This window comes from Sminthopsis crassicaudata, chromosome 3, assembly GCF_048593235.1.
Source record: "Sminthopsis crassicaudata isolate SCR6 chromosome 3, ASM4859323v1, whole genome shotgun sequence".
NCBI classification, from domain to species: Eukaryota; Metazoa; Chordata; class Mammalia; order Dasyuromorphia; family Dasyuridae; genus Sminthopsis; species Sminthopsis crassicaudata.
This window is the reverse complement of record NC_133619.1, coordinates 216,833,071-216,842,279: the sequence shown is the minus strand read 5'-3', so window position 1 is coordinate 216,842,279 and position 9,209 is coordinate 216,833,071.

Below are 9,209 nucleotides of genomic sequence, written 5' to 3'. Positions count from 1 at the left end.
ACTAATTAGGTTATCTTCTTTTGGATAAAGAAATGTCAATAGGTGAAAAAAGTTGTGTCAGGAAATTGCTTATCCTGTCACAAGTAGGTTTAGGAAAACCTAAGAAGTTCTGTGTTGAATTTGAGATGCCTACAATATCTTAAAAGGGGCAGGTATATATTCAAAAGAATATGGAAAATAAATATGGAAAGGTACAATTAAAGATGACAATTATAGCACGAGCTAACATTCATTATGGCATTTGAGGTTTCCAAAGCATTTCCCCCACAATTCTTTGAGTTGAGTAGAGATCAAATCATGAAAGTACTTTATTAAAAGACTTATGCCCATGTATTATTTCCTCATATGTAAAATTAAATGGTTGGATGATGTGATCTATAATGTCCTTTTCAGTTGAAAAATTCTATAAATCCATCAGTGTTTAATTTATTTGATAGACAATGATGAGATATAAACATTTTTAAGCTAGAAAATAACAGGACAAAATAACAGGACAATTTCAGTGCTCAATAAATATTTGTTAGATGGATGGATGAATAAATGTCATAGAAGCTAAATTTTCAAGCCTTCGTTTCTAGTTCATATAATTGCTAATCAAAAAAAAAATTACTAGATCACCAAATTGTCAAATCATAGATCATTTGATTTCTTTTCTCTGAGATTGATGGGCAAACAGATCCTTTTCAGATTTCTAGATCAGGAATACCTAAGTGTGTCCACTTAATCAATAACTTATCTAATGTGTCACAAAATATACAGCATGATAAAATGAACTGTTGTGATCATATTTTTTCTATTTTCTGAAGAGAAACTTTATGCACTGATCTCCATAAGCAACTATCATGTGAAATGAAAGCACTTTTAATCTGTAGAGTCCAAAGTAAGGAGTAAGAAAAAAAATAATTTTGGGGGAGCAGGGAGTTTCAGATCTAAACTTCCCTCCACCAAGGGAACTCAACAAATGTTTTGCTGCTTATAAACTTAGAGAGAGTTTTGTGTCTAGGATTGTACAGTCAGTAGGTATCAGAAGTGAGACCTGAACTTGGATCTTCCTCCTTTGGAAGCTGGTTCTCTATCCACTAGTTCTTGATGCTTTTTAATAAAATTCATATATTCAAAAATTCAATGTTATCCTTTAAAATATTTATATTGAGTTTTGTATTTAAAGTAAGGATGTAAGTAGTCAAAATGCTTTTGGTAATCCTCTTTAAAAATGGTCTTCAGAGCCAAACTTATCAATCATGCAAGAATATCAGACTCAATACTTTTCAACCACATTTCATCTTCGACCAAAAATGGAATTATCCTCAGTGATCATCCAACTAATTCACAAGGTTTGGCTCCGAATGACTTCTGGATGTTTTCCAAAAATCAAATCTATCTTTGAAACACAAAGAATTGCCAACATCAAGTATATAAGATGATAGAAAGAGGGATGGATTTACATTTGGTTTAAACTTTGGCTCTGGTGTGGTGGTAGTCAGAAGACCTTGGGAATTCACATAAGCTCTCTAAGAGCAGTTTTATGATTTATAAACTGAAGGTAATTAATCCTTCTTATACTTGCCATACAGAATAGTTCCTTACCTATAAAATGAGCTGGAGAAAAAAAAAGACAAACCACCCCAATATCTTTATCAAGAAAACTCCAAATGTGTTACAAAGAGACATGATTGAAACAACTGAACGATAATCTTTGTATATATCTATATCATTGCTAACATTGTCTGCCATCAAACCCTTCTCCACATTCTCATCCATGATTATTTTCCCTTATCTCTGCTTGTCAAAATCTTAAACAATTCTTCAAGACCCAATTCAAATCACATTTGTCTTTGAGGCTGTCCTTTACCACCCCAAAGTGAAACTATCTGTACTATCTGTACTCACCTCTGAGAGGCTATGAAATGCATTTCCTATCACTCATTTTTTTCTCCAATTCATATATACTCGCATGGCTTATCCAAGATCATTCAAGTAATAAATAGCAGAGGCAGTTCCTCTAACTCCAAATATGTTGTTCATTCCACTAGATCACCCTAACTAGGACTATCTCCTCCAGAAATTTTAATACTTTTTCTCTCATGAAAGAATTACTTGTTTAATGTTTTATATGTTCTATCCCTCATAAGTACATAGGGTAGGGACTCTATTTATAAATCCAATACCTATCATAGCACCTTGCATATAACAAATTTCTTCATAAATATTTGTGGAACATCACTAAATTGGATTGAATTTTAGAGCTGCTCTATTTATCCTGGAAATAAAGATATCCTTTGGTGCAAATCATCACTGGAAATATAAATTGATCATTTCTTATGATTTCTAATAAGGATGATAAAACATTTCTATGTAAGAACTTCATGATTACCAAGTATTTTCACATGCTTTATATTTTTAGATTCTCATACCAACCCTGTGAGGCAGGCAATAGAATGATCATCAAGTATTATGCGAATTATGTTTTCAGTAAATACAGAATATGAATAATTTAGATAGAATGCTAAATGGATCAAGAAGATTAAGTTCGAATCCCACCTGAGATATTTGCTAGCTGTTAGACTTTGAGCAAGTCATTTAATCTCACTATGCCTCTGTTTCCTTATTTGTAAGACTGAGTTGGACTTGATAACTTTTAAGGTTCCTTCCAGTTGTAAATGTATGATCCCAATGAAATGAATTTAATTTTCATTGTATTTTGGCCTAATAGTGTGTTCTTTCTTTCTTTTTTCTTTTTTGTTTTGTTTACATTTTCTTTTCAGAGGCATTGTTGTACCTGGGATCTGGAAGAATGTTGATCTTAAATGGCCTTAAATTATACTGTACAACACTGCCACTAATATATAAATGAGGTTTACATGGTTTTTCTCTTCCTTATAACTAGAGTTCTCAAGCATTCCACATGGCAAAGAGAGAAGTAGTGAAATAGATTTTCTAAAATGTACAGAAGTGAAGGAAGATCTCTATCCTTTGAATATGCTCTCTCCATGGAAAGTGTTTACTGGAAAAAAGCTTTAAATCCAATAGTTGAAAAAACCATAAGAGAGTTTTCACAAATGAATCTCATACCCCTGATCATGCTTTATTTCCTATTACCTTGTTTCATTTTAGTCAATGAAATAAGGTAAGAAATAGAACAGATGTTGTTTCTTTTTCTCTTATTTGCTAGAAATGGAGAGTTAAGTGGTCAGAGGTAGCCATGAAAGGAGGCTGTTCATTGAATACACTGTAATAAAAGTCATGACTTTTAGATGTGACTTGAGAAATAATAAAAGTTCACCTTTATCAAGCATTTTACAACTACAAAGCCCTTTATAATCACTATCTCATTTTACTATCACATTTGTGCAAAGCAGGATGAGGATTATTAATTCTAGGTCATTAAAACTGAAGTTTAAAGAGATTAAATGACTTACCCAGGATAATAATACCTTACAGTTATAACAGTGGAAAGATAGATATACAAAAAGATGGGTAAATTGATTGATGATAGAAAGAGAAAGGATTTATTAAACATTTCATGTGTGCAAGATACTGTTCAAAGAGATATAGCAAATGCAAGAGTTACAATTGCAAATGAATCCTTGCCTTCAAGGACTTTACATTTTAGTGAATTCAACGCATAAATTGAAGCTGGAAAGTGGTGGGAAGGGATGAAGACTGGAGTGGATAAAGATATAGAAGCATTATAGATGATGCCTTGAGCAGAAGAGATGTAGTGAAAATAACCAGTAAGTGAGGTGGAGGCTTAGATCTTGGCAAGATCAAGTGAAAACTCCTCAGAGTCCAGGGGAATTGAAGTGGCAGAATACAAATCCTCTGGCAGGAAGTAGATATGATAACTCAAGTGTAGAAAACATGACATGGACAGGACCTGAATTTTGTACATAGTTATAGCACAGGTGTTATATTCAGGTTTCCTGATTTTAGATTCATTTTTCTTTATACTACATTATATTGACAAACAACTGTGTTTGATAAAAATATATTAAAAACAATTGTTCTGATAAGCTCAACATCTAATAGCATTTTATTTTTCCTAATACATGTAAAATAGTTTTTAACACTGATTTTTTGTAAAATTTTGTGTTCCCAATTTTTCTCCCTCCCTCCCCTGAGGCAGCAAGGAATCTGACATAGATTATACACATAACAGTCCTTTTAAACGTATTTTCATATATGTCATGCTGTGCAAGAAAAATCAGATCAAAAAGAAAAAAGAAACACGAGAAAGAAAAAGAATACCAAAAAATGGTGGAAATACTAAACTTCAATCCACTTTCAGTCTCCTTAGTTCTCTCTTTGTATGCAGATGGCATTTTATATCCCATCTATCAAAATTATCTTGTCAGGGAAGAACTAAGCCTATCATAGTTGACCATCACATAATCTTGCTATTACTTTGTTCTGCTTACTTCACTCAGCATCAGCTCATATAAATCTTGTCAGGCTTTTCTGAAATCAGCCTGCTCCTTATTATTATTATTATTATTATTATTATTATTATTACTGAGGCAATTGGGGTTAAGTGACTTGCCCAGGGTCACGCAGCTATTAACTACTAAGTGCCTGAGGCTGGATTTGAACTCAGGTCCTCCTGACTTCAGGGCCAGCTCTCTGTCCACCAAACCATCTAGCTGCCCTTGCTCATTATTTCTTATAGAACAATAACATTCCATTGCATTAATATAACATAACTTAATTCAGCCATTCCCAATCTATGGGAATCCATTCAATTTCCAATTCCTTGCTACTATAAAAAGAGCTACTCCAAATATTTTTGCACATATGGGTCCTTTTCCTTCTTTTATGATCTCTTTGTGATATGATCCAATAGTGACACTAATGGATCAAAAAGTAATCACAGTTTTAGAGTCCTTTGGTCATTGTTCAAAATTGTTCTCCAGTTGGTTGGATTAGTTCACAACTACAACAACAATGCATTAATGTCCTAATTTTCCCACATCCTTTCCAATGTTTATCATTATCTTTTATTGTCATCTTAGCCAATCTGATAGGAATGAAGAAGTACCTCATAGTTGTCTTAATTTGAATTTCTCTAGTCAATAGTGATTTAAAGAATGTTTTCATATAATTAGAAATTATTTTAACTTCTTGATCTGAAAAATGTCTGTTCATATATTTTGATTATTTATCATTTGGGGAGTGATTTGTATTCTTCTAAATTTGACTCACTTCTCTCTATACATTTTTACAAAAAAGGCCTTTATCAGAAACATTTATTGGAAAAACTGTTTCCTAGCTTTGTGTTTCCCTTCTAATCTTGGTCACATGGGCTTTGTTTGTGCAAAACCTTTTTAATTTAATGTAATCAAAAATATCCTTTTCATCTCATAATGTTTTGTAGTTCTTCTTTGGCCATAAATTCCTCTCTTCTACACAGAACTTACAGGTAGATTATCTTCTGCTCTCCTAATTTCCTTATAGTATCACTTTTTAGGTCTAAATCATGAACCCATTTTAACCTTTTCTTGGTACAGGGTATGAGATGTTCGTCTATTTCTGCCAAAATTTTTCCAGTTTTCCCAATAGCTTTTGTCAAATAGTGAGCTTATCTCAGAAGCCAGAATATTTGGGTTTATCAAATAGTAGATTACTATAGTCATTGACGACTGGGTCTTGTTTATCTAACCTATTCCACCAATCTACTCCTCTTAGCCACTAGAAAATTAGCATTTTACTCTTAAAGAAAATATACTTGAGATGGTTGGACTGTTTTTGGAAACTATTTGCTCGCTGCATATAAAAGAGTTCAATTTGGTTATATTGTTCTCTTCTTGTAATAATACTTTAGCAATTGCTGATTTTCTAAAATCTAATTCTTCCTGATTAATTGGTTTGCCTCAAATAGTGTCTTCTTGGTAAATGTTAGCTTGAAAACTCATGTTAGTTTTTGACCTCTGCTTGACAATCTTGAATGGAAAGATAATGATTTCTTTACAAAGATCATGATATTGCAGATGAAATATGCTAGAATTACTAATAAATATCCTTATATAGTTAAATATCTAGTCACTTCATACTCATCACTTGTAAAATGGAGACTTGGCATTGAGGAGGTTCAGTGTAGGAAATTTAATTAGTGATTTTGTGCTCTTCTATAATAGTGATGGTGCAGATACTACAATGAAAGAATTGTTTCCTGATATTAAACCATGAAGAATAGGTTGCAATAGGAGAAAAAACTCTTGTGAATACATTTCCCTACAAAATCTTACTCTGATACTTCAGTAAGACATGAACATGATCCAAAGGTATGTTAGTGTAACACAGAAACTAGCAGATCCTTTAAGGGTGGAAAAATCATTTCCTATTATGGGCTGCATAAATATCATCTATGGATTTCATTGCCATGGGACTGAGTTTTAGATGATGATTTCTTTTAGCCATACTAACTCATGAATCTTTCTAATAATGCATGGAAACATTAATATTTGTGTTCGTAGACACACTGATAAAGAGTTTTTAAAAAGAAATATTATATTGCAATTTCTTTGAAATTTAGAATTTTATACACACAGACAAACCTGCAACCTTAAGTGCATGTAAGTAATTAAGATAGTATAGACTAAGGAGATATGTAATTTGTCTACATATATTGACATATATTATTTACATATATAACAGAATGTGGAGAGGGAGGAAAAGATTGGGGAGGGGGAATCTAAACATTTGACTTTGTATAACTTTGCTTGTTTTGATAAAACTTATTACTCAGTACTCCCAATTGTGTGTATGTAAATGAAAAAGTCCATCTATCTATTTGGTATTTAACTTGGTGATATAGCTAATATGGAATAAACATCAATATCTATTAACTATTTATATAGGACAAATCAAGTGCATGTTGAATATCTGTTTTTTTTTAAGAAGATGATATACAGTTGGGAAGACAATCCATTGAACTAATGCAGTAGCATGAGTATCTTGGACAGAAACAGAGGCTGTACAATACATTGTCCTAGATTTAAATTATAAGAGAAAGGTTTTATTGATTTTGGGAAATCAGACAATATCTTTGGTAATCCAAAGAATTTCTTTGGGGGAAAAAAGGTCCATGAAAATAAAGCTAAGATGGCAGAGTAGAGTCTGAAAACCAGAAGAACTCTCCCAACATTCCCCTTGAAACACCTCTAAAATAACACCTCAATTCATATTTTAGAGAAGCAGAAACCACAAAAGGTCAAAGGAAGATGTTTTCCAAGCCTAAAATATTTTAAGAGGTCCAAAAGAGACATCTGTAACATCAGAGTGGACATAGTAGCTGTGGAGAGGGGCAGGAGCACCAGTTATGAATCTTAGAGACAGCCACAATAGCAGCAAAAGTAATTTTAGGAGCTCTCAATCCAGAGATGGTAAATGGAATAGAATGATTGGCCAAAAATATATTACGGGGGACCCTTTGCTGGCATTGGGTGTAGTTAGCATTGATTGGCAACTCCATTGCTCATAAACAGTTCTAGGTCAATTAGTCAAAGGATATAGTCATCTTTTCAGAAGAAGAAATCAAAACTACACTAATATGCAAAAACTTCCTAAATCACTATTGGTCAGAAAAATTTAAATTAAAACAAATCTGAGGTACCACTTCATACCCGAATGAAAAATGCTTCAGGGATGGCAGGAAGAAAAAATGTTTTAAGAAACTATTGGTAAAGTAGTGAACTAATCCAACTATTCTGGAGAAAAATCTGGAACTATGTTTAAAGGACTATCAAATTGTGCATACCTTTTGATTCAGAAACACCACTGCTAGGTCTACACTCCAAATAGATCAAAGAAAAAGGAAAATGAGATATGTGTACAAAAATCTTTAGAGCAGGTTTTTTTAATGTGGCAAAGAATTAAAAATTGAGGAGATATTCATCAATTGAGTAATGACTGAACAAGTTGTGGCATATAATTGTGATTGAATATTACTGTGCTCTAAGAAATGATGAAGGGGGTGATTTCAGAAAAAAATATATAGCAACATATATATGAACCAATACAAAATGCATTGAAAAGAATCAGGAAATCATTGTGCACCACAGCAGCAAGGTTGTAATGATTATCAACTGTGAAAGACATGGCCACTCTGATCAATATAATGACACAAAATAGTTCCAAAGGGCTCATGATGAAAAAATGTTGTCCAAATCCAGAGAGGGAACTAATGAATTCTGAGTGTAAGTTAGAATCTAATTTTCTCTCTTTGTTTCTTTTTTTTTTCTTTTTTTTTTTTTTTGGTGATATAGCTAATATGGAAATATATTTTGCATTATTCCACATTTATGAATTATATTATATTATTTGTCTTCTCAGTGTATGGATAGGAGTAACAGGGAGATAGAAAATTAGGACTCAAAATTTAAAAAGCAGAAAAAAAATGTTAAAAATAAATAAATAATCATTGTCCTTGTTTAGTCTATTACTCATATTCAATTCTTTATTACCTCATTTGAGTTTTTTCTTGGCAAATTTACTAAAGTGATTTGCTACTTCTTTTTCATATAATTTTACAAATAAGAAAACTGAAGCAAGCAGAGTTAAATGACTTCCTAGGGTCACACAGCTAGTAAGTGAATTTGAAGCTGTATTTGAACTCACAAAGGATGATCTTTCTAAATTCAGCATAGCTACCTAAATAAATAATAATTTTTAAAAGAAAAGAGAAAAAGGCCATCTTTTTGAACATCAATATTCCTTTTAGTAATGCCAAGTGACAATGATTCATGGAATACTATAGTTTCAGAAGAACTCAAGTTGCATATTACCCAAAGAACAAAAGAGACATGCCTGAAAGATACGTATAGTCTCTAGCATATTACTAATGAAGATTTTTTTAGAAGCAGCAATGTAAAAGCTATCCTCAGACAAATATAGGAACAAGAAATTTAAGTAGTTTATGACTACACAATATGAGGAAATTAAATTCCTAAGCATATTAAATATATTCTTGTGGAGATTTATTGGAGAAAATATAGTAGGGGTGCCTGAGAAAACATTGATAGGTTCTGATCTGCACTGTTAGAAGGAATGTGTCAAAGATTTATGAAAAATTGTATATCTTCCTCAAGAATTAAAAGAATCAAACATGAAAATGCCAGGTAAATAGTCTAAAGTAATTTAATAACATAAAAGACAAATAGGCATTAAGAAGTCCAAGTCTTTTCATATTTAAGCAAACCACTTCAATTTGGAAT